We start from the raw sequence: 27,136 nt of genomic DNA, 5'->3' as shown, positions 1-27,136 counted from the left end.
GGAGGGAAAACCCAGTGTAAATGAATTATGACCAATGAATTTTGAATTCACAGAACTTCACATAAATATCATTTGAATGCATGAAGTGGCAAAAAATAATAATCAGAGAACACAATTAGCACATAGGAACTGCGGGTTTCATTTTGTGCAGTTAGAAGTTTTTAGTTGGCTGGATCCAACCTTCTTTTCTGAATTTCCATCTTGGTAATCGTCTTTCTTGTGCTTGCTGCTGTTCTCTCTGAGGTTGCTAAAGGAAACAGAGCAGGCTGGCCCAGGTTTGAGTCTGGCTGTCTCAGTCAGAGAGGGGGAAGGGAGAAGTGTGGTGGCAACAGCAGCATCCGGTAGTGGCCTAGGCATTGAGCACGTTTCTGGTTTTATTACACACATCCTCAATAGTTCATTCAAAGCATTTTTAAAGAGCTATTTAAACTGTGTTGCCTTTCTAATTCTTTGCACCAGGGGGCGCAATACTGAGGCTGCATCAACCAAGTAATTCTTTTTTTAAAAGTTCATCAATCATTCACAGTGGTCCTTGAAGGGGGGAAACTGTGTGCGTGGGACCTGGCTTGCAATATCAAAAGAATGTCACACTATTTATATTAGTTCTAGTTTGTTTGCAAGTCCCTGCAAAAAAAACATGTTTGCCAAGGGTCCTAGCAAGTAAATCATTACCTTTCTCAGCATGCTGACTCCATCTTATAAAGAGATGACCACAGTCATATAAAGGACCATGAGTCTGGAACCCTCTGCCAACTATTACTTTTCATTCATACCTAGGACATAATTGGTTTCTGTGTGTGGAATACTATATGGAGGCCTAGAGGACTCTAAAAGTGGAGTCACAGAACCCTCATAATACCTAGTCTGTGTGGAGTACTGCATGGAGGCCTAGAGAACTCTAAAAGTGGAGTCACAGAACCCTCACCAATTCCTGAGGGATTGCCATGACCAATAAAACAGTATTTAGTGTAGATATGCTTTAGCCTTGGGTATAGGACACTGTGTCCTGACTGTTCTGTCAGTGATAGTTCATCTTAGTACAGAGTCCCCTTGTTCAGCTAAGCAGCATTGCTGACGTGTATTATTCTCTCATGTGTGGATTCTCTCTTGAATGGCTGGGCCTGGGGCTACCCTTAGAAATGTTTACCACAATCAGAGGGACCTAATGCAATGGAGGATAGGTCTCCTTGAGTTTTTAACTTTTGTACAGAAGAGAGAATTTCCACAGTAGTTTTCCGTATCACTTCATGAGGCACTGCTCTGGCTGAAATCCCCCTCTTCTGTACAGCTTGGTCCCTATTTCCCCTAGCTAGGGGCAGTATCTAATATAAAGAATAATCAGAAGAAAAAATTTAGAGTCCAGTGGCACCTTTAAGACCAGCAAAGGTTTATTCAAGGTATGAGCTTTCGTGCGCATGCACACTTTTTCAAATACCTTTTTCAAATAATCTTCCGTTGAAATCAATCAAAAACAGCTTTAAGATAACATAAGTAAGGATGTCTTCAAGCAGCATGGGATTAACCTGTGGAACTCATTGCCAGAGCACATCATGATAGCTGCATACTTTTTAAACCCATCAGGGAACAAAGGTTGAATATATGGTGGATAGGTACATAAGTGGCTACTAGCCAAAAATATAACTGGTAGCTCTGACTGCCAGAGGCGGGGAAGAACCAGACTGGGTATACAGTGCCATTCCGCCTTGCTTGGGAGCCTTTCTTGTCTGGTTACTGTCAGTAGCCCAAATGCTGCTGAATTCATCATTCATCTGACCTGCTACTAGAGTATGCTACTATCAGTGTCCCTGGAATTCTGTGACATTGGCTGCAATCAAGTGACTTGCTCACTTCCATATTCATGCCTCCAGAATAATAGCAGAATAAAATTCCTTAATGCCTACACATGGCCGTGCAGGGCTTGCTTATGAGAATGAAATACTGAGGCAGGGAAATCCTCGGTTTTAACTGGTTTTGGTCTCTGCAGAATGCTCCTTTAAATTATGGTCAGGAAGTAACTATTCCCACAAAAAATGAAGAGGAATATATTACATTAGGTCAGACCTTGAGATAAATTTTGCTTTGACATGTATAAAAAAGAGCAGAACTAGATATTGGTGTTTTTATTGTTTTGTTAACATCGGGCTGGGGCATGGCAGGAAAGTACCTGCAGGGTACAATAGGCGAGTGGAAAAAAGGTCCTGGATCAACCCCCCCCACACACACACACACCAATTCTTTCTCACTAATTCCCTCCCCTCAGACATTTATAGTCTGCAAGGGCAAATCAGTGGGTACAGAAGGGTGAAACAGCCTTCCCAGCTGTTGGCCAGTCTTTCTCTGTAAATCCCACACACACAAAACCTCTTGGCAAATATGTGTTTGGGGATACATTTTAGGTAACATCTAGTTTGCCCTGCAGTCTCACTGACCGTAATTGTTTTTACTTAGCTTGTTGTAGAATGTCCTTACAAAGAGTCAGGGTTGTGAGTTCTTCTGTTTGCCTGCTCCACGGATGATGAACGAAATTTCACATGACCTAGGGAAACAATTCCCAGAGGTATTGGTGAGTACATTTTTATCTTGTGGGCTCAAATTATGCTCACGGTGACTGAGTGTCAGTAGTTCCTTATGGGATTTTTGCACACAAAATTGTCTTTGAACAGTTCATTTGTTAAAGCAGGCCTATCTGGAACCTGGATTTAAAGTAAACCCCACCCAAGAAGTCTTGCTATGAAGCTGCTAAAGTTTTCCTCATGAGCCAAATAAATTCTTCTATGTTTAGATTTCAAGGTCCTATAGAGGCTGGTAGTCACTGTTGGTCTCTCTCTCTGTGTATATAACTTCATAGTGACAAAATCCACGGTTTTCTTATCTGTTTACTGTACGATTAGGAAAGGCTGCCATCTGCTGGTACAAAACCTGAACTGGAGAACATAAAGAATAGAAAGAGGCCCTGGAGATGGCAAACAGCCCCCTCTGCCTTCTCCATACCCGGTGCTTATTAACTCTGATGTTCCATCTTTCGTCACCATCTTCCCTCTGTCTTCTGGATACTGGCACTTCTGAGATTCATCCTGTCTCCTTTCTTCTGCTCAGCTATTATGGGCAGAGTAGGGGTACATCAGATAGTTAGCTTGTCAACCTAAAGTGCAGCAAGACATGGGATGAGAAATGCTCAGCCCCTGATATCACCCCCATTCCTTTGAGTGGATTTTTCCTGACTGACTTTCAAAGCAGGGCACCCTGCATGAATGCAAAAACCTGTATACTGGGCCCTAGTATACTGCTTTTCACAGAAGAGACGTACATGGGATCATAGTGTTGTGCCTTTGTGATGCAACTTACTGTGCTGAAGTTTATTGATAATGAATTCTGGGGTACCAGTACTCTAGGAATAAGTCCCAGTTGGTTCCCCTGAAGTTGTGCTGCTTTTGCTCAACTGAATTCACTCGTATCACCATTGAACTTGCATCCTGCTTGTCATAATCACCTCTCCCATTCCAAACTGGAAATATTTCCTGTCCTCTCCCCAGTGTCGAAGACTGGTGGTGGTGGTGGTGGTGAGAGGGCCAATAGCCCTCAATGGCTTTGCCATCTGTTGATTTAAAGGGTCAAAAGTCAAAACCTAGTAACATCCTGAACGGAAACAGAAATAAAAACAAGGACTGAACTTGGTGCTTGGGGTCAATGGGGTCAGGGCTACAAATAATAACTTCCTGCAGCCAGTGTGTGGTTAGGGAAAGTGCTTGCCAACAGATTGATGGCCAGTGACATCTGCTTTCGTCCCCTCCCTCCGCAGACAGCAGTGCCATAGATGCAGTGAGCAAGGGTCTCTGTTCCCTGCTCCGGAGTATTCTCTCTTTTTTTTAATTTTATTTTTCCATTTTTCATTCGCATAACTAAAGAAAAAGCATAGTAATTGTATTATACATTTTTCAACACAAAATTCATCTTTTGGTCATACATCAAGTATCAAATACTAGCATTTTCATTCTTTATTGTCTAGCTTTTTCTATCTTTAGCCAGTTGTATACTATTCCCCATCTATAAAAAAAAATCTCTTCTGCTCTGGAGTATTCTCATTGTCCATCCAGTGGGGAATTGGTATCCTATGTTGGATGCTCAAGGAAGCTGTTTTTGTTTTCCTCAGGAACCCTTACTAAACCAGGAGTGCTTACAGCCAACCTGTTTCCCCACCCTCAGGTGTATGTCTTGGACTGTTTTTCTGGGCTGCTGCAGCCCTTTGTTATCTTTGTTCAGTTATTTTGAATTTATTATCTCCCCCCTCCTGGATGATTCTCATGAGACTACTATAGGCTGAAAGCCTTTCCAGGGGGAAATAACAGGAAAAGTCTGGTGTTATATATCATCAGGAAATAATAATTAAATGTTTTTCCTCAAGGTAGTGTTTATGATGTGAGGAAGTAACATATTTCCAGCACTCAAAGCACATTTTGCATTGGGAGAATATCCCACCACCCCCAGCCCTCTGCTAGTGTGTGTCAGTGGTAATAAGAATGCTATGAGGAATGTGAGTGCTATGAGGAATCACTGGCATAGGCCATATATTGGGAAACAACGCAATTTCCTTTGCCATGTTTTATGAGTGGGAGGATTGGTTACCGCTCTCCCACTCAGGCCTAATAATATCCCGTAGGCCCTTATATTTTTAAAGAAAGGTAACATGGGGAAGAGCCATTTCAGTGGCTAATCATTTGCCTTGCATGAAGAAGGTCCCAGGTTAAATCCCCAGCATTTCCAGTTAAAAGAATCAGGTGGTAGGTAAAGTGAAAGACAGCTGCCTGAGACCCTGGAAAGCTGCTGCCAGTCTTGAGTAGGCAATGCTGAGTCCTTGATGGACTAGTGGATGGTCTGACTGCATAAAGCAGCTTCATACGTTCAAGTATGTATGTATTCTGTTGGAAAATTGGTAAGAATAGTTAAATATTCAGAGGTTGCAATAGATCTTTGTTCACTGGAGAGGAGGAATTTTCTTTCCATGTAAAAATCTTTATTTCTAAAGGGAAGGGTACACAGGAAAATCTACAAAACGACAAACACTTAACACTACATGCTTGGAACAACAGACACACAGATAGTAATGGAGATTCTTCCTTTCTTCTGGACTCCTAGAAGGAAATTACCTGAATGCATTGACCAGTGATTGTTAGTAAATAGGCTTTAGTTTCCCGGGCTTTCTTCCCATTGGCTTTCTGCGAGGTTCCCTTCCTGGTCAGTCTAAACAATAGCACACAAAGTAATCACATTAACCCTATAATGACTGACTTTAGACCTTGCAACACACATATTTCCAACACTCCTTCCCAACATGTAAGTCATTATATATCCAAATACAACAGACATCACTCATGATTTACTTTCATTTGTCCTTCGACAAATGAAAAATCCATTCATGTTTACTGCAGGCACTTTCTGCTGAGACACACTCAGCTTCTGCTATAGACTGTGCCACAACAGTTTGTTTTCTACTAGTCCAGTCTATTAATCCATCTCCATAGAAGAACAGATATCTGCTTGCTGACTTGAAATTGTTTGATTCTTCTCCCCAGCTGGCGTCCATATAGCCGACTAGTCTTGGCCCTTCAGATGGTGCAATTTTCAGTTTTAAGCCCATTGTTCCTTCCAGGTACCTTGCTAGTTTTTTTATTGCACTCCAATCATGATGGTTAGGCGAACTCACTTTTCTTTTTTCTTTTTTCTTTTTAAAGCCCCCGGGAGGGGATTTTTTATTGATTTTTTAAACACTACAAAAACTAGAACAGAAAAAAGGGAAAGGGAAAGCTACATATAAGGGAGAAAGTAAAGAACCCACTACTAACTAAAAACCCAAGAGAGGAGATCTCCAACTAGCTTTTTATACTTCATTCAGACTTTTCATCTTTGTACTTCTTATGAACTGTGTCAATCTTTTAACCCTTTTAACCATCCCCAGTTACATTTAATTGCCCAATAACAGTGCCCCCCATCATCCCCTAGAACCAAAGTTCTCAAAGGCACAATTCAGAGTCCTTCAGCCTTTACTTCTTCTTCTCTCTCTTCCGCAGTTTGTAGGAACTTTTCGGGGCTGATGCCCCCTGCTCAGACAAAGAGTCCTCACCAGACGAACCAGTTTCCAGCTCTCCACTGGACTTATCGTCCTCTTCTTTTTTCTCGTCCTCTGGCCTTCCCAGCTGCTCCAGGGGATGGCTTTTTCAAGAGAGGGCGGACCATCGCTTCCTTGAGTGCCCCCGTGAACCGTCCCTCCACAAGGGACTTGTTGATAATCTCCCTAAGGGCATCACAAAACCCTTTGATCAGCCAGGAGGGGCACAGATCTAGGCTGCATGTGGTTGGGCGTACAGTCTTGAGCAATCTGTCGACTTCCTCCAGGCCAAAAGAATCCAAAGCCGGAATCGAAGACGTGCAAGGGGTCTCAAGTTCACTCATTGTATCAACTGTGGTGGGGAGGTTGCCGCGGAGCGCCAAGACTTTATCTGCAAAATAGCTCGCACATGCCTCACAGCCAATGTCCAATTCCCTAAGATTTGGTCTGCCCTGTGGCAGAACTGTTATGGCCCGAATTCAGAGGTCATTTTGGGGGGGATCGCGGGGGATCACAGTTCCCCCCGGGTGAGGTACATGGGGGCGGGGCACATGATGAAGCCCTGCCCCCTGCTTCCGGCCGCCCATCTTCCGGCCCTCATTCAGCCAGGAGGAGGCAGGAGAAGAGGGAGGGTAAGTTGCTTCCTCCCTGCCTCTCCCCACCCCTGCCTGCCTGGGGCCAGGGAGGGCCTTCCAGGGCTTCCTTGCACTCCTGCTGGCCTTGCAGGTCCACCGCTGGGCCCCTCTTTTTCTCGTTTGTTTGCTCTCGCAATAAATTTTAAAGTCTCTGAATATGCGCTTATCTGTATAGCTCGATGGATGAGTACTTCTGGGCAATTTCTTGTTTATTCTTCCACTCCCTCCCCTTTCGCTCAACGATTTATGGGCATGGGAGGTGTCCCTCCCACCACTCGCTTCTGCTGTTTCGCCGCTTTGGGTAAGGAGTGTCTTTTCGTTTAAAAATCAGTTCTCATTTGACTCACGTTCATAGTTGGTCTTCCGACCCCTCTTCATTCATCATTTCAAATGCCTGATCTCCTGTGCTTGACCCGGCTAGCTTCACTTGTACCATCAGGTCTCTCGGCTGGACAGTCCACTGGAGAAAGGGGGAGCCTTGATTCTCTGGCATTTGGCCAGAGAAGAGGCTACCCCTCAAAGCTCCTTGGCCAGGTGCCCTTCCACAGGCTCCTTGGGGGGGGTTACAAGCCTGCTCACCCCCTCCGTCTGCCAGAGCACGGAGACACCCCCGGGAGGTCCGGGAGGTGAGTCGGTGAGCGTGCCGCCATCAACCGGAAGTCGCGAACTCACTTTTCTGCATAAGATGCCAACTGCTGCTGTGATGTCAGGCCTCGTGGTTTTGTTCAAGTAGAGAAGTTTTCCAACTGCTTCTCTATTCTCCTATGTCTCTGAGAGGTGTTCCATCCTTTTCCTTTAGACAACCAGGTTCTAGTGGTATGGATGACGCTTTGCAGTTTTTCATACCAATAGATTCTATAAAGTCCATAATTTTTTGTTTCTGGCATAGAAAAAATGTTCCATCCTTGAGTCTTTCAACTTGTATTCCGAGGTAATGTTTTACATCTCCAAGCTGTTTGACTTCTACTTCCTTGTTCAGTCCATCAGCTATTTCTTTAACAACCTCTCTGTTTTGACAAGATATGATCAAAGTCCTCAACATAAACAAGAATGTACTGGTATTGTCCATTTTTTATCCTAGTGTACAGGCAAGGTTCAGCTTTCCCTTGTTCAAAGCCTTGCTTCTGCAACAGTCCTGTAATTTTGTCATACCAAACCTTTGCTCCTTGTTTTAGTCCATAGAGTCATTTGTTGAGTCTGTAAATATCATTTTCTTGTCCTTTGACTTTGAAACCCTCAGGTTGTTCCATAAATATTTCCTGAGATAGTTCTCCATTGAAGAATGCCGTCTTTATATTGAGATGCTCTACTATCATGTCTCTTGGTGCTGCAACACTAAGAAGTGTTCTGAATGTTGCTTGATTGATAACTGGAGCAAAAGTCTCAAAGTAGTCAGTCCCATATTCTTGTGAGTAACCTTTGGCTACTAGACGTGCTCTGTATAGGTCTACAGTCCCATCATCTTTATACTTAATTTTGAATACCCATTTGCATCCAACAGGCTTTCTGCCTGGAGGTAACTTTGTAAGAGTCCATGCGTCTTTCTCATATATGGATAGTATTTCCTGTTCCATTCCTTCAATCCATATGTCTCTTTCATTTGCAGGCATGTTGCATACTTCTTTCCAGTTCTTAGGTTCTTTTGCATATTGTACAGTTTCACAAAATCCATATTTCTTTGATGGTTGTCCTTTAGTGCTTCTTTCTTTTGCATACTGTACAATTTCACAACATCCATATTTCTTTGATGGTTGTCCTTTAGTGCTTCTTTCTGATCGTCTCACACTGGTTGTGGGTTCTGTCGTTGGTTCTGCTTTCTCCTCTGGTGTGGTTCCCACTTCCCCTTCTGTTTTGGTAGTTTCTTCAGAAGGTAGACCTGCTGATTCCCCGGTGGTCACCACAGGTAACCATGCAACCAACTCTTCAGGAGCAGTCTCAGAACTCTTTGGATCAGTTGCATTGGAAGCACGTGGCAAATTGCTTTCATCTACATATACAGCATTCCGTTCCCCAGCTATGTGATTTTGGGGGTTGTATATCCTGTATCCTTTTCCACCAACAGGATACCCAACTACAAGTCCAATTCAGCTCTGGGGTCAAGTTTTCCTCTTTTCTCTTTTTGGTATGTGAGCATACCCTTTGGAACCAAAAGCTTTGATATGCTTTAGTCCAGGCTTCTTTCCAAACTAAGCCTCAAATGGAGTGGTTCCTGTTATTTTCGAGAGTACTCTATTGTGCAAATACACTGCTGTGTTGACAACTTCACCCCATAGGGGTGCATATAAAACATATAAAACCGCATATAAAACATTCAGTTTTCCTTTCCCTTTTAAATCAGTGTGTATGTTTCAAACTCAAAACAGACATCTCATTAGACAAAGCATCCTGACTAGTTCTGGAGTAATATTTTTCCTTTAAAATCATCAATAAATCATCAAGTGTTAGATCCTTTTGGTGTCTTAAAATCATTGCAAGCCCTCTGTAACTTGTAGGAGCCCATTTAAGATGGCTGCAATCATGTCTATTTAGTCAGGAGTTTCCCAAGTTCTTTCAATTGATTGTAAGTCCCCATTAGCTTCTTCAATTGAGCAGGCAAAGAGTTTTAAAATCAAAAACTGAGCCTTCAAGTAATAAATCTTACTAGTTGTCTCCCCTTCATACTTTTCTGCCAGGTGTTCAATCATTAATGTGGAAGTTTCTATGGTATGTAGGCTGGGGACATTATAGCAATTAACTGAACCCATAATCAAGGACTTGTCAAAGCCATCTAGTCTTCTGAAGACAATTTTGTCTTGCTCAGTTGTAGGGACATCTTTTGTTAAAATATCTTCAGCCCCACACATTTGCAGTCTATTCTCCAGGGAGCTGAGCCACCAATTAAACTTATGCTGGGTTAACTTGAGTGGACCTAACCCCCCTGGGTTGAGATCTCCAGCTTGGAACATACTCACATCTGTTGCAGAGGCTTCTGTAGAAGATGAAGCTGTATTCACTTTTAGTTTGCAGGCTTTTAGCAGGCACTCACATGGTTAATCCTCTCTTCAGGGCAGGGATGCAAGAGCTGGCTGGAAGCGATCAGTTCCTCCTTGGCCGGGATACCAAACGCACAAAAAGGCCAAAAAAAAAACCTTCAAAAGAAATGCTTCTCAGCTGCTCCTCTGTGGCACAGGCAGGCTGGCGTAAGGAGATCCACAAATCATACGTGAATCTGGGTCATCACCTTTCACAGTTGCAGTATGCTTGGCAGGGAGAGCAGAAAAAAAACTTGCAGAGAAAAAGTGGTCGTTTTAAAAATCAAGCCTCGCAGCCTTGCTGATTAGCCTCTCTCTCGATCCAGTGAGCATTTAAAAACTTGCTTTTACTTAAGCATACCAGGCAAGACCAGGCAACCATCCAGCTCTGCTACCAGAATATGTTGGAAAATTGGTAAGAATAGTTAAATATTCAGAGGTTGCAATAGATCTTTGTTCACTGGAGAGGAGGCATTTCTATGTAAAAATCTTTATTTCTAAAGGGAAGGGTACACTGGAAAATTTACAAAACAACAAACTACGTGCTTGGAACAACAGACACACAGATAGTAATGGAGATTCTTCCTTTCTTCTGGACTCCTAGAAGGAAATCACCTGAATGCATTAACCAGTGATTGTTAGTAAATAGGCTGTAGTTTCCCGGGCTTTCTTCCCATTGGCTTTCTGCGAGGTTCCCTTCCTGGTCAGTCTAAACAATAGCACACAAGGTAATCACATTAACCCTATAATGACCAACTGTAGACCTTGCAACACACATATTTCCAACATATTCAACCTCAGCTGTTACCTCTGGCTGTGGTAGTCCTCTGCACTGTCTTTTTTTTTTAGTGGGCCTGGTCTGTTGTTCAAAACATTTTATTATTATTTATTTAAAATACCTACTATACTTTTTCAGATGTATTTAAGTGCCTGATGGGTAGACATTTTGTGCATCTGAAGAAGCAGGCTCTGGTTCACAAAAGCTTTTGCTGAAATTAATGTGTTAGTCTTTAAGGTGCCACCAGAATCCTGTTTTATATATTTTCAATTCCCCTCCCGCTTTGTCCCTTCTACCCTATCCCAAATTACTTTTCAGAATGGTTTGTTATGTGGCAGGGGTTGCTGTTCCAGAGACTCTAAGGCTAAAGCTTCCTTGGGTGTAGGAGATGAACTGGGTAATTATTTGGATCCTGTCCATTATTGAAGAAAATAAATAATCCAAATGCAAATTGTTTGAGCTTAGCTGAGTCTTGCAGCTCTTTGAAGGTACTATAAAGTGCACAATAACTACTGTGAGGAAACCAAGCGAAAACTCTGACAGGTGTACCTCAAGAAACAATTGCTTTGATGATCAACATGATCAAAGAAGTGAAAATTATTCTTACCCAGACTATGGAACAGCAACCTGAGCTGCTAGGACTTGGCTCAAGTTTGGATAGAAGAGAAAAGGCCTACAAGTAAGGAAGGAGATAAACTATGGAACAGCAACCTGAGCTGATAGGACTTGGCTCAAGTTTGGATAGAAAAGGCCTACAAGTAAGGAAGGAGATGTTAAATGAAAATTTAAAGCTAAGAACTTTTTTCTTGTGTTTGGAGGATCAATCAGGAAATGCCACGGCACCCCTTTTCATGTTAGTTATTGGGAATAGTAATGAAAGTATGCCCTCTGCTGGACACAGTTCAAATTTAACCATGCTTTCTGAATAAGACTGGTGGTGCTTGTGTTAATAAGAAAATTAACTGGAAGTATAATTGATGAAAGCTGGTAGAGGCCAATGACTATGCGGAAATCCACAGTTTGCCTCAGCCATGAACTCATAATGTGACCTTAGACAGCCATTCCCATGTCAGCCTTTCATGCACAACAGGAAAATCAGAAAACTCATTAAAAAAATTGATTTCAAGCTCTCCCTCCCTGCACAGCAGGCTCAGGGTGGGTTACAACAGTGCATATGACAGTAATTTAAACATAATTAAGCATAGTACCATAATTAAAACCTATATAAAAGATCAATCAATACTAACCAATAGATGGTCGTCTGCAGCACAGCCAGCAACTGAACTCAGAAGGTTCTACTGCATTAGGTCCCGCAGGGCCCGGATCTCTCTTGGGAGAGTGTTCCACCAGGTCTGTGCCAGAGCCAAAAAGGCTCTGGCTCTGGTCAAGGCTAAGTGGATTGGTTGTCTGCAGCACAGTCAGCAACTGAACTCAGAAGGTTCTACTGCATTAGGTCCCGCAGGGCCCGGATCTCTCTTGACCAGGCTCTGGCTCTGGTCAAGGCTAAGCGGATCTCTTTTGGGCCAGGGATCACCAGGAGATGTTGGTCATAGAGCGTAATGCTATGATGGGCATGCTGGGAGAGATGGTCCTGCAGATGTGTTGGTTCCAGACTGCATAGGGCTTTAAATGTTAAAACTCAAACCTTGAACTTGATCCGGTATTCAACTGGGAGCCAGTGCAGCTGGCAAAGCACTTGATGTATATGGGCTCTTAATGGTGTCCCTGTGAGGTTGGCGTAGGTGTTAGTAATGCTGTGTCAAGAGTACGATCCCCAACCCTGTCATCCTGCACCTCAAGCACGGGGCCTCCATTTTTGATGGATTTAATTTCAGTCAACTCTGCTTTAATCAACCAGCCACAGCATCCAAACTCTTAGCTCAGGGGTGTCAAACATGCGGCCCGGGGGGCGGATTAGGCCCCTGGAGGGCTTCCATCAGGCCCGCTGTGGAACTGGCCATCTCCTGCTTCCAGTTCTGCTGCTGCTGCTGCATCATAGCTTGCTTCACCAGACTCTCTTAATCACTCAGCCATTTCATGTTTTAACCTTGGGTCCTAGACTCAGAACTCTGAGCATGAGATTTCTGTGGTGAATGTCAATAAATCAAAAGTATGTTTGCAGCTTACAGAGCTAATGTTTTAATCGTGTTTTTATTTTAAGTAAAAAAGCACCTTTGTGTTTGTAAAGTACTGGGTTCGCCGCATGGAAGACTCGGACGACGACATGCGGTTGCACACGTTTATTCGTACTTAACAAAAAGAGCACACAACGGCCCTGCAAGGCCAACTATATACACACCTGGCCCAGCGCCCCCCACTCCCATTGGAGGGTTTGAATTTCCCGCCAATGAGCCTATTGGTCGGCAAGGGGGGGAACTAGGATCCGAGGTCCCTATTGTTCTGTGGAGCCAAGCTCCTCTCTTCCTTGCGGGCCCCTTGTGGCGGCTCGCGTACATAACAGTGTTTGTGTCCTTTATAAAGTTTATATCTCCGCTACCTGGCATTACATATTATGACACACATGGCCCGTCCCAACAACGTCTCATTTATGTCAGATCTGGCCCTCATAACAAATGAGTTCGACACCCCCACCTTAGCTAAAACATCTGGGATGGCCCAGCCCAAACCTTCAGACCAGCTGGGTGAGAGGGCACATATAGATGTTAAATAACATGGGAGAGAGGATCACCCCCCTGAGGAATGCCTCATACCAATGGGTAACGTGGTGAAACCCTCTCCCCAAGCACCACCCTCTGTTCTCAACTGTGGAGAAATGAGACCAGGCACTGCAAGGCTTTCGCACTTATCCCCACGTCAGTGAGGTGGTGAGTCATAAGATCGTAATCGACCCTGTCGAACGCTGCTGTCAGATCAAGTAGTAACAGCAGTGCCAACCCGCCTTGATCTGGCTGTCTACGGAGATCATCTGTGAGGGCAACCAGTGCCGTCTTTGTCCCATAGCCAGGGTGGAAGCCAGGATAGAGGAATCTTCCAGGAAAGCCTGGAGCTGTTCTTTTGCCGCTCTCTCAACTATCTTACCCAGAAATGGAAGGTTTGAAACATGGTGGTAGTTGGCAGAACCAGTGGGGTCCAAAGATTGGTTTTTTAAGTGCAGTCTCACTACTGCCCCCTTCCTGGGGAAAGTCCCTGTACTCAGAGACAAGGTGATAATATCTGCTGAGGGAGGCATATTCCATCACCGCTGGCTTTCACCAGCTACGATGGACACGGGTCCAGGAGGCAAGTAGTGGGCTTCACAGTACCCAGGATCCTGTCAACCTCGTCCTGGGAGAGTCGGCTGAAGTGGTCCATTACTGGGCCTGAGGATGGCCAAGGGGCCTCCAGTTCTCATACTGTATCAGTGTTGGCTGACATGGCTAGGCACAGCAACAAGCTTTTATCGCAAAACAGTTCGCCAAAGCCTCACAGCTAATTGCCACATTTCTATCTTTTTGGGTTTTCTGCAAAAGATTATATTATTCTAAATAATTGAGCTGGGTGGGAATTTGTGGACGCAATAGAAGTTGCATAGAAATCCTTCTTTGCGGCTTTCACTGCCACATCATAGGCTTTCATAAATGTCCCATAAGATGTTCTTGCAGCCTCGTCACGAGACTGTCGCCACGCTCACTCTAGCTGTCTCAGTTCCTACTTCATTCCTTGTAGCTCCAAGGTATACCAGGGGCTAATTTGGAGCAAGGGCAAGATGTCTTTGGGAGGGGTCTCGTTGATGGCTTCAGAGAGATGGCCATGCCAGTCCTCTACCAGCACATCTAATGAGTCACCAGGGGACATCGGATCCCTCAGAGCATTCTGAAAACCAATTGGATTCATCAGTCTCCTTGAGCGAGCATAAATCAGCTCATCGCCTGAACAAGGAGGGACTGGGACACTCAGCTGAGCCTTCAGGACAAAGGGACCCGACCTTGGCACTGCATCAATGGCATCCAGGTCCACATTTATCCCCACACCAAAGATCAGATCCAGCATGGGGCCCACTTGATGCATGGGAGCTGATACAATTTGAGAGAGTCCCAGTGTTCCCATGGACGACACTAGGTCCACAGCCTGTGAGAAGGTGGGCTCATTGGTGTGGACATTGAAGTCCCCCAGGACTAAGAGCCTGGGAAATTTCAAGGCCCAGCCTGATACTGCCTCCAACAGGCTTGATAGGGTACCTGCTGGTGCACTTGGTGGTCAGTACACCAGCCAGATAGCCAAACTCTCTTCAATATCTCATTCTAGGCTGATACAATCAATGCCGGTGATCTTTGGTGCAGGGAGCAACCTAAAGGAGAAAGACTCTCAGATGAGTATTGCCACACCCCCCCCACACACACACCTTTTGTCTGGGACTGATGGAGGACGGAAAACCCCAGTGGGTCAGTTCTTTCTGGGTGACTGTCACACCCTCCCACACCCAGGTCTGGGTCACGCATGCCAGGTCCACTTTTTGAGCTGCAAAATAATTTTGCAGAGCTCACGTCTTATTGTTAATGTCTCGGGAGGGTGTGAAGGTTGGAAGGAGACCAAGCATATCCATATCTCCTCCTCCTCCTGTTGCAGTACCTTGCCCCACCGCCATACCTCCCGGGCTCCACAATTACTGGGATCCCTGACTCCATATTGGTCTCCCCTGCTAAACCTCATCCAATGCCACTTTGCCTGTGCTATGGTAACACATAAAACTCACAATACAACCTAATAGTTAATTAATATAATATTCACTAGTTAAGTATTTCATCAGTTTCCTCCCTCCCCTCCCTCCCAATAATCCATTCAGAATTCTAACCTGCTAATAAGAGTCTAAGTTAAATTCCTTAGTTATTAAAAATCAATTAAAATTAACAGTCTATATAACCTAGCCTTCAGAAATATTCCACTAGCAGAAAGTCCTAATTCTGATTAATAACTATCAACAATGGCTGGGCTAAATAATAATTCTACAATATTGTGAAAAATCTTAACATAGGAAAATTCTAGGTGGTGGTTCAGCATCACAGCTTCCTGGACCAGCTGGGAAGCCAGAGCTGGTTTCTAAAATCCAGGGGCCTCCGGGAGGTCCCCCAAAAACCCGGCAGAGGCCTCTGAGAGCACCCAAGTCCAAAGTTCACTAGACCACCCCCGGTCACCTGAAAACGTCTGAAGGGTCCTGTGACAATCCATGGCATACAAGCGTCTGAGGAATCCTGTGCCAGTCCGTGGCATACAAAGTCTCCTCCTCCTGGTAGGCCAGCGGGGGGTGGGGCCAATGCTTCCTACCCCTCTCCACACCCCCAATATTGCAGTGTTTGGGACTCAGCATCCAAGAACCTCAGCATCCGGGTTCCAAACACTCACTTTGGTAGGCTGAGCGATTCCCACTGCATTTACTTCTAGTTCTGATTATAATTCTTCCTTGTGACCAGATGTTCTAGTGGTAACCTATGGGTCTGCACATGGACTGCTGATACCACCCTAGTATCCTAGAATTTTGTGATCTCTGATACAGCTTCTAGGAAGAACAGAGCCTCAGTATCTAGATACCAACTGGAGAGCTCCAAAATAAGCTGTAAGAAAATGACATATTTCACATGTCAAACTGTTCAAAGTATTGTTGTTTGAACATACTGTTTTATTTATTCATTTATTTCATTTATACCCTGCCTTTTCCCCCAATGGGAGCCCAAAGTGGCTAGTGTCATCCAGTGTTCCCTCTAAGCTGAGTTAGTGTGAGCTAGCTCAGTTTTCTAGGCTCTGGCTCACACATTTTTGTCTTAGCTCAGGGAGGATGGCTCCAGAGCAAACTAATGTACGCAGTGGCCAAATTGTTCGCTCACAACTTTAATGCCAGTAGCTCATAGAACAGAATTTTTGCTCCCAAGACTCCACAGCTTAGAGGGAGCATTGCTTATCCTCACAACAACCCTAGGAAGTTGGATAGACAGAGAATGTGTGACTGACTCAAGGGTTGCCAGCTCTGGGTTGGGAAATTCCTGGAGATTTTGTTGGTGGAGCCTGGGGAATGCAGGGTTTGGGGAGGGGAGGAAGCTCCTCAGATATAGAGTCATAGAATTCATCCTCCAAAGCAGCCATTTTCTCCATAGGAACTGATCTCTGTCATGTGGCAATCAGTTGAAATTCCAGGAGATCTGGATCCAGATCCAAGTCTGACATTCTAGCCACTACACCATACTGCCTGTATCCTTTAATCCAGGTGGCTGCCAATTCACAAATTTCAACAACTGCCATAATCCAATCTCGGCTATAATCAGCCAGTTACTTATGCATCTTGATTCTGGCTGGCCCTTCCTGACAGCTAGGCCCCCCCACCCATCCTCTCTCTTCCTATGTGTAATGGTTGAGGAAATTCTGTTTCACTGTACCTGAAGAAGTGTGTGTGCTGCACACAAAAGCTTATACCCTGAATAAAACTTTGTTCTGTATCCTTTAATGGGCATCATCCTTACAGTATCCTCATACTGTATTGAATGTCTCTTTTTTTAGATATTAAGCACTGACTTTATATGTGGTAGCTTATTTAAATGTGTGAATATTTGAATGTGCTTAGTGCTTAGCACAGAAGCTGGGCTAACAACAACTTAAGCAAAAGGAATTGCTAATCATATCCTGTGGTTCCTAGTAGAAGGCTGGTACCATTCACATTAGGCATGTGCAACTGGAAAAAATATGGTATTTTTTGGATTTGGGGAATGGGTTCCATATCAGTATTCCAGAGTAGTCAAGCCCTTCCATATAATTTCAGAATTATGATTTGAGAGTATTGTGTTTGTTTTCTGGCATTCCAAGATTTTTCATATTCCTTAAGAGGGGACTTTTTCTGGGGGGGCAGAAGTGACTGTTGTGCAAGTGATACCAAAATTTCAGGGACCCTAGCCTTGCCTGTCCACTAAAGGAAAGGGAAAGGTTTCCATTGCTCAAAAGCCAGTTGAATCTGACTCTAGGGGGTGGTGCGCATCTCCGTTTCCAAGCCAAAGAGACAGCGCTGTCCAAAGACTTCTCCATGGTCATGTGGCCGGCATGACTAAACACCAAGGTACATGGAATGCTGTTACCTTCTTACCGAAGCGGTACTGCTAGGTTGGCAGGTGCTGGGGCCAGAGACGGGAGCTCACTCTGTCATGTGGCACTAGGGTCTCGAACTGCCAAGCTACTGACTTGTCCTCGCTGGGTGACTTCCCCAGCTGCTTGAGGGCACTGGAGGTGGCACAGCTGACCGATTCCTTATCCGAGCTGGGGAGGCCGGCAGCCCCCATCCTGTGGCTCTCCGCTGCTGCCTCCATGCTTGCAGACGCTGCCAAAGAGAGTGCATCCGACCACCACCACGGAGGCAGGTTGGTGCCATGGGGCTGTCAGGCTCACCCGGGCCCCTTAAAGCATGCCGAGAAAGGGGGGGGTTTGCTGAGGAATCCAAACCGATGAAACTTCTTTGTGATTAGGATTTCTTTTGGGAACTCGAACCTTTAACAGGTAAATGGCAGAAAAGGTGGGGGCAGTTTGTGAGTGCATGCCAAGTCCCCACCACCATTTGTGATCTTGTTTAATTTAATTAGCACCCACGGTGCCCCCCGAAAAAATTCCTGGCTATGGGGCTGGAGAAACCATGCATACTCTGCTTCATTGGAGGGCACGAGAGCCTCTGAGCCCCAAGAGAGAGGGGTGCAGCAAAACAATCTCTTCCCTGGCCCTCAGTAGCTCAGTGGAGAGATGGTAACATGACTCTGAGGGGGCTCTAACATGTAGCGGCCCTGGGGGGACCCTGCTCAGTGGTGAAGTGGTGGGGGAGGGAAGCCACAGAGCTGCCTTTCCTCTCCTTCCCCTTTTCTGGAGGTAGCATGGCCCTCTTAGTCTACAAATGCTCCATCCACCAAGAGAGGTCTTCATTCCAGCGAATGAGCTGACTGGCATCCTGGGCGAGGCTTCCCTTGATGTGTGGGTTGACAACACATAGACATGCTTGGTGAGAGGTTCCAGGCAGGACACAATGCCCTCTTGCAGCCTGTAGCCCAGCACATGCACTGCTGGGACAGTGTCTGCATGACCTGCACCTGGTCCAGAAAGAAGAAGAAGAAGAGATTGGATTTATACCCCGCCCTTCACTTGGAGTCTCAGAGCGGCTTACAAACTCCTCCCCCTCCCCCTGGCAGCAGAATTAATCTAAGGCACAGAAAGACCAGAGCGGCACTCAAAAAAAATCTTGCACTCCTGAAATGGAGTCAATCTGTAGCCAGGCCTGTTTTTTAATCCTCTTTGCCCATGATCAGAGAGCCACGGAGAACTATGAGAGAATTATCATGATTGGGCAGACACTTCTGTTGTAAAATAGTCGAAAAGTGTTTAATACTTAGACTATTAGATGGATCTTGCTCTATTGGAAAGAAGAGATTTCTTTGCCTTTAAAAATACTTTATTCTAAGGGAAAAGGGTTCATGAGATTGCTACAAATCAACGTAACACTAAGAGCTACATTTCTATGCTGCCTACAGACAAAATAAGTTCACATGTAATGGAGAAATTCTCTCCTTCTTCTTGACCCTTGAAAGGAAGTCACCTGAAACAAATGACCAATCTGCATCAAAGTAGAAGTTACTTTTCCCGGGCTAATTCCCCATTGGCTCAGTGCCAGGTATCCCTTCCAGGTCAGTCTAAACAATAGCAAACTAGGAATACAAGTTAACCCTATAATGACTGAATCAGACCTTGTAAACACATACATTTCCAACAAGTTCTAGTGCTCCCCCTAACATCTGACCCCATTGCCTGGATGAGCTCCCTCCCTCCCGATGACCAGAAACCTGTTAAAAAGAAAAAAACCTTAAAATGCTGGTCCTGGATATTTCTGAATATTTACAAGTATTTTCAAAAATATCTGGGACCTGGATATTGGTATTCCAAAAAAAAACCTAAATACCAACCTGGATACCCCCTCAAAATGGAAAAACACCTTATCAGTATTTTTCAGATACACACACACATCCCTGAAAAACCCTAACAAACATCTCTAGTTCCCATTGCAGTTGTGCAGCTTGGAGTGCCAGTGCCATGACCCCCAGCAGCACTAAGTACACATATGCATCTGGGACCATGGGTGATAAAGCACTCGCTAGCAGGCATCTGAGGAGATACATGAGTGGGGAGTTAGCAGCAGTGGGCCCTGTCAGAAGTCCTGTGGGTGCCCCACCTCAGTATATGCTAATATCAGCCCTGCTGTTAGGCTCCAAGTAGAGTTTCTGATCTCCTTCAGACTACAGCACTAGAGTACAGAGTAATAATTGGACACTCTCTACAGTGACAATCAAGAGCCAAACCAGACACGATATGAGAGAACTTAACAGGATATTCTATTGCTGGTGGTAGTGGTGTTGGGTTTTGTTAAGTTTAAACCAAATAGGGATGCTCTGAATTTTAAGTAGAGGAATAATGCAGAGGAAGAGGTATCTAACCCTCTCTATATGCCACAGGTCTGATCAAACTGGGAGTACCTGCCTAGATTTTTAAAAGTCACAACATTCTACCAGGAGTATCATATATGACTTCGGTTTTGGCTCCAAGACTGCAGTTCTGTGCACGCTTACTTGGATGTAAGCCCCATTATATTCAATGCATGAAGTGGACTGAAAAGGAGGTATACATGTATCCTGAGGTATACAGTTAACAGGAATACTAAACAAATTCAATGTATAATGACTGAAACATTGAAGAATTAAAAGATGCTAGACAAGTGCTCTTTTTGCACTGAGAGTGATCCTCCTCCTAAGTACAGCCACATTAGTCCATAAATCTGCAGCTTCTCACTCTGATAATTCATTGATTTTCCTAAAATCAGGATAGAATCCAGGGTAAGAATGCTCAAACATCTGCCAGTTCAGGCAGCCAATGAATCAACAAGATGTTTGGCTATTTGCAACCTGTTTGTGTCTGTTTGCAGAAACAGCTATTTGCAGCCATCAGACCCAGGCTGGGAGCCATCTTCTGATTTCCTGCCGGTAACATTTTGCCGAATCAGCTGGAAGTCTGGTTCTTCTGATCTCCCATCCTGAAAACCTTGCTGCCTTGCAGACTTGGTGAGGTACAGCATATTTAGCCCATGGGGAGAAGGGGTGATCAGAAGCCCAGCTGATTATTCTCCTCCCCATCCCAAGCTATTTATTGTCTTGGTCTGCACAGAAAAGAAGAGAAATTACCTCTTTCTCCTCTGCCTTTTTCAGTAGGAAGCTTAAAAGCATTAGTCTTGTGACTTGTCCCTGCCCAGATTGAAGAGGTAAGAAGAGAAAGCAGCTCTTTCTCCTCTTTGTTTTGCAGCTTCACTGCATAGCTATTTTTTTAAGGAGAGGTGTGGATCAGAACCTGACTCCCAGCTGACACCTTGATCAGCTGTGAGTTGGTTTCTGACCAACAGGCAGCTGCAACCTTGTTTGACTGCTGTTTTGAGTTGCTTGATGCAGTCCAAACATACCCCTGATTGGCTCACAGTCTGATTATGACTGTCAATCAGGGTATGCTCAACTGCCAAATGGGAAATTGATTGAAATTAGCAGCATCTCTAATCCAGGGATGTGTCACATGTTTCAGGTACACATGAGGTCTTGCAGATTTGGCTGCTTCAACATGGAGCTTTTTCTTTAATTTTCCATCATTCTGTACAGGGCCGGCTCTTCCGCTAGGCCAACTATTACACCAAACTGGCTCTCCAAAGTGACACAGCCATTGTGTCCTGAAGTGTTCAGATCAAGGGAAAGACGAGACCCAGGCTTGCTGTGGCAGGCGAGAATACTTTGATGAACTCTTTAAAGGTCCTTAAATGTATGGACCTACACTATCTCGTCGAGAGTCAGCCACTCCTCATTGCGGAACAGTCTCTCCCCCTGCACAGAGTTGACATTCGAGTCTGCTTGGTTCAGGGTGCTCTCTTACTCTGTCAGAGACTCAAGCATTAGGCTGCCAAGTGGGGGCGGGTGGCGGGTAAACCCCCGGTTTGGAGGCCCGATTTCCGCCGCCGCGGATTTCCGCCCCCCCAAGTGCAGCGTGGCTGCATCACACGAAGTGACGCAACCATGTAGATCACGTTGGGGGCATGGTCCCAATTGTCAGAGGGAAAACTCTATGGTTTTCCCTCCAATGATTGGGGCCACGCCCCCAACATGCTCTACGTCGTGCGTCACTTCCTGTGACGTTCTGGCAGTGCGCGCTCTTTGCGCTCTCGCACGCATCCCTCAGCAGCTCCCGGACCTAAGCAACGCTCCCCCGCCGGTGAGTCAGAACGACTTGGCAACCCTATCAAGCATGGAGTTCCAGCAAGTGCTGATGTCACTGATCAGGCAGTTCTCTGGCATGCCTGAGGGCACCTACTTCTGGCACAGCAGATGAGTAGCCTTCACATGGTATGAGAAGTAACTTGCAATATTCTGGCAGTTCTGGAGCAGACGCTGGAAATCACGTATCACAGTGTCCAATCTGGGATTTTCCATATAACTCAAATCTAAGGCATCCCTTCACCACTTTTACTTTTTTTAAAAAAATGTAAACCCTATGTACCAATTAATTTTTCAAAACCACCTGGCTAATATTTTGGGAAGTCTAATTTAAGATTACTAAAAAAAACCCCAACGAACCCTAAACTACAATTTATTTTGTGTTTTTTAAAACACCTAAATCCTTAGCTACAATTAACTGTTATTAAAACCTACCCAGAAATTTCCTTCAGAACAATTAAATTTTTCAAAACCAACAGGATCACTCCCAAATTCTACAAAACCACTCCCCCAGAACAGAAAGCTCTTTAAAACAACTATAGAACAACTGTAAAACCAGAACCAGAAGAATGCTAAAAGATTTTAAAAAAATAGTAACAACTTGGAACACCCCTACAAAAGCACAGACTCTTTAAAAATTAAAATGCAAAGCAGAAAAAATTCTAAAACAAGCCAAGAGAAGAGACTGTACCACTTCGAACTGCCATTTTTTGAATGTTCTTCTATCTTTTAAAAAAGTGGCAGTAGAAAACTAGCACATCAGGGACAATGGTTGCAGGTGTGCTCATTTTCTCTGTGTACTTTTTCTTAATGAACTGGAGTATTTAAAAACATGGTCTCCCACCTACAGTCTGAAATGGTCATTCCCACTATTCCTTGTTCTGCAGCTCATCTGGAACAGGCCTGAGATGCCAGCAAATGCCCATCCACAACCATCCCATGAGTGGCCGCTAAGTGTGCCACTTCTACAACAAATTGATGGAAGCAACCTTTGATTAATCTGTCTGGTCTCTTTTTAAAAATGCCCATATATTGGGGATTACCACTACATCTGACAAAAGACAGTTTTGAAGGCTACTCTCTGGTAACATTTTTTCACATTTTTTTTTAAGTTACATGTGAAAAGGTAACATCACTATTTTCAATAATATTTCCTAGTGATTCCTAATATGATTTGCCTTTTTTATATTTCCAGAATTTCTCTTTCCAGCAGCAATCAAGGACCCAAGCTACTAGTCCTCACCAGACTTGCAGGCAATAAAGGAACAATGGTCAGCAGATATACTCAGAAGGAAGTCCCATGTTATTCAGTGGGGCTTACTCTCAGACAAAGTGCCCTTAGGACTGCAACAGCAGAGAACAGCTGCCTCTTATATTATTTTTTCAATGTTCAGTTCTCTCAGCTCAGGTAGGAAGTGGATACAAGCTCTACCATAATGGCAGACAACTCTCAAGCATAGTACTAATGCAGGATTTTGTAAGTATCATGTAAGTATAACTAGGACTTTGTTTCTCAATGAGCATTCAGCTCTGAATCCATCACTGCATTCTCAAACAATACTGAGATTCCCTGTTTCACTGTGTCCTGACACAGCTCACCTTTTCAAAGGGATTCCAGGATATAATAAGGGATGATCAATACGTCAGAGCATCTGCAAAAGAGCTGAAACAATGCTGGAACTTATGGTGACAACCCATCATGCAAGGTGTCAGGAGAATCACAGATCCTGGACTCTGGTGATCAGATAACCAGTGCCTTGTGAGATCAGATAACCAGTGCCAGAGAGCCAGTTTGGTGTAGTGGTTAAGTGCGCAGACTCTAATCTGGGAGAACTGGGTTTGATTCCCCACTCCTCCACTTGCACCTGGCTGAATGACCTTGGGCAAGCTATAGTTCTGATAAGAGCTGTCCTTGAAAAAGAACAGTTTCTGTCAAGAGCTCTCTCAGCCCCACCTACCTCACAGGGTGTCTGCTGTGGGGAGGGGAAGGGAAAGGAGTTTGTAAGCCACTCTGAGACACCTTTGGGTAGTGAAGGGCAGGGTATAAATCCAATCTCTTCTTCTTCTTCTTTCTGGACCAGGTGCAGGTCATGCAGACACTGTCCCAGCAGTGCATGTGCTGGGCTACAGGCTGCAAGAGGGCATTGTGTCCTGCCTGGAACCTCTCACCAAGCACCTCTGAGCTCTGAGACACCTTTGGGTAGTGAAGGGCAGGGTATAAATCCAATCTCTTCTTCTTCATCTTGTGTCACTATAGCAGTTTGCTAAGGCAGGGAGTTGCTGGTGCCCTGAAGCTCTATGTCAAACGTTCTCTGTCCTTGCACCAAAAGAGTAATGAACATGTGGAATTCACTGCTGCAGGAAGTGGTGGTGTCTACAAGTACTGACAGCTTAAAGAGAGGGTTGGATAAACATATGGAGCTATTGGATAAACAAATGAGTGGCTTTTAACCATAACAAGTGTTTGAACAACAGAGTTACAGCGAGGGAAGGGGCAAAGCTGTAATTCCCCTCATGCACATGATCCTTTTCATACCAAAAGTAGAATCCCCTCCTTGGCTTATGCATTTATTTTTTTTGCTGTTGTTGCAGCTAAATTATGGCGACCCCTGGTGGGGTTTTCAAGGCAAGACGTTTCAGAGGTGTTGTTGCCATTGCCTGCCTCTGCACCATGGTCTCCCATCCAAATACTGACCAAGGCTGATGTTACTTAGGTTCCAAGACCTGACAAGATTGGGCTAGTCTAGGCAATCCAGGTCACAACACCTTAGACATAAATGGAGCAGTTAGGCCAGGCTTCCCCCATCATGTCTAGTATGGTCCTGAATCGCTAAGTCTTATTAATGTTTTGTATACAAATTTCAGGGCTTTTTTTGTAGAAAAAGCCCAGCAGGAACTCATTAGCATAATAGGCCACATCCAACAGCAGAAATTTATTTGCTTATTAGGACACACCCCTGACAGCACAGCTCATTAGCATATTAGGCCACACACCCCATGCTCGCAGAAGTGTGGTCATCCAGACACACTCACCTTTTGCTTCTTATTCTGTTTACCTTGTGTTGTCAAAACCCAGAGGGCTTTTTTATAGCAGGAACTCCTTTGCATGTTAGGCCACACACCCCTAATGTAGCCAGTCCTAATGAGTTTCTGCTGTTGGGTGTGGCCTATTATGCTAATGAGTTCCTGCTGGGTGTGGCCAACTTGGGAGCCACCGGAACTCCGTTCCTGTGCGTTCCTGCCCAAAAATAGCCCTGTATACAATAATAATATTGCCTATACCATCATAAATTGTGGTTACAAGATAATATAATATAATTAGTTAAGAGGAATGCCAGCTTGTGGAGATTTTCTTTTTGTACCCTATAAACGGCGTTTCTGTATGATTGTTAGATTGTTATTCTTAGGAGTTGGCAATTCTAAGAAAGCATGCAATATTCAGTTCCCTCTTGACTAAGGAAGGTCCTGAAATGGGAGAAACATTCTGGAACATCCCATATTTGAAAACTGGAGGAACAGATTTGTACTTGGAGTTCCCTCTAAGCTGCACTAGGGGCACTGTTTTTAGCTCCAGCTCAGGGAGTTTAAGCTTCTGTTCAGACTAAGGCATTTCCCCCTCCACTGGAAACAATGGATCGGGGCACCTCCTACTGGGGCCCATAGAATTGGACCCCCAATCCAATCTTTTTTAAACTTGGGGTTGGTTTTTTTTTTTAGGAGAGGCACCAGCAGCTATGCTGCAAATTTGGTGCCTCTAACTCAAAAAACAGCCCCGCTGAGCCCCAGATACCCGTAGATCAATTCTCCATTATAGCCTATGGGGCCCATTGATGATAATGGTCTCCATAGGCTATAATAGAGCCAGAAAAAAATAGATTTTTTTTTTTGCACACCCGTTATGCTTTTCAGTATGATTTGTAAGGTGCCTTGAGACACAGGAAAAGTGGGATATAAATATTTGAATAAATAAGTAGTTTGGGCAGGTTGATAACATTTAAGTGACTTTCTATTTGTTAGGTTAGGCAGAGTTCTGACAGTGATTGTTCCACCACTGTTATACTTGACCTGTAAATGTGTCATATTTCACCAAAAATAAAACCCAAAGTAGACTGCAAGAGTCCCCACACACACACACAAGTGCTGGTATGTTTTCTAAGGCTCAGCTCAGGGCAACAGACCAAGGCCAGGTTTACCGATATAGTGGAAAGGTGTGGGTAGACTTGTTATCTGGAGGCCATGTCTACCAATGTAGTGGAGAGGGGCAGGGAGACCTGTTCTCCGGAGGCCAGGTCTACCAATATACTGGAAGGGGAAGGGTAGATCTGTTCTCCAGAGGCCAGGTCTACCAATATAGCGGAAAGGGGCAGGTAGACATGTTCTCCGGAGGCCTGGTCTACCCCCATAGAGGACAACCTTTTCTGTAGTGAAATTTCACTTGATTCTGTTTTCTCTTATAATATTTACATTAGTCTTTAAATATAGTTTAAAAGAATTTATTCTGAGATTTTTACAAGGTTATGGAAATAATCTAAAATATTTTATGCGATAGTCAAATGTAGACTCGCTCACAACTTTAATGCTACTAGCTTTTTTTACTCACGAGGTAGAATTTCTGCTCACAACACTGTGGAGCATAGAGGGAACATTGCACAGAGATATATGGTTTTAATGGATTCTGTTCTTGAACCTTGCTGAGAGTCATTTATGGACTAATTATATTGTATTATCCTGTAACTACAATTTATGATGGTGTAGGAATTTGTTTCACTTGTTGACACTGTAACAGGGACTGTATATTGTGGCTTGATATTGTGGCAATATTATTGTATACAAAACATTAATAAGACTTTGATACAGCTTTTGAAATATTGTAACAAAAAACTGAGACAACATTATAAAATACTAGAAAATCATACATTTCTGTATAAAAGTTTATTTTAGATTTGTTGGCACTTTTTTGTAGTTGGTTCTTCTCATTATTTCTGTTTCAGCACTGGCATAGTCGCTCACAAGCACTCTGGCCTAGCTACACATTAGGGTCTGTTCATGAAAATAAGCATAGTCAAATCTTTGAAGGAAGCACTGAATATTTATTCCAGGGTGGTAAGGGTGCTTTACAAGGTTGGTATGATTCCTCAGCTGAGCTCCGTGTTTGTCATTTTCACCCAGCAGGGGCTCGTGGGGCTGAGGTAAGAGCTGTCCTTAGTTACAGTCCAGTCTCATGCATAGTTACTTAGGCATCTGACCTAGTTCAATGATGTTATTCTGTGACTCTGTTCCACTAGCAACAGAGCTTCTCCCCAGCAGAGGGCTCCACCATCAGTGGGAAAGTTATGGGACAGAACCAAGGCAAGTCT

Source organism: Gekko japonicus, unplaced genomic scaffold (assembly GCF_001447785.1).
Source record: "Gekko japonicus isolate JY-2015 unplaced genomic scaffold, Gekko_japonicus_V1.1 scaffold100, whole genome shotgun sequence".
NCBI classification, from domain to species: domain Eukaryota; kingdom Metazoa; phylum Chordata; class Lepidosauria; order Squamata; family Gekkonidae; genus Gekko; species Gekko japonicus.
Note: the sequence above shows the minus strand (reverse complement) of the source record.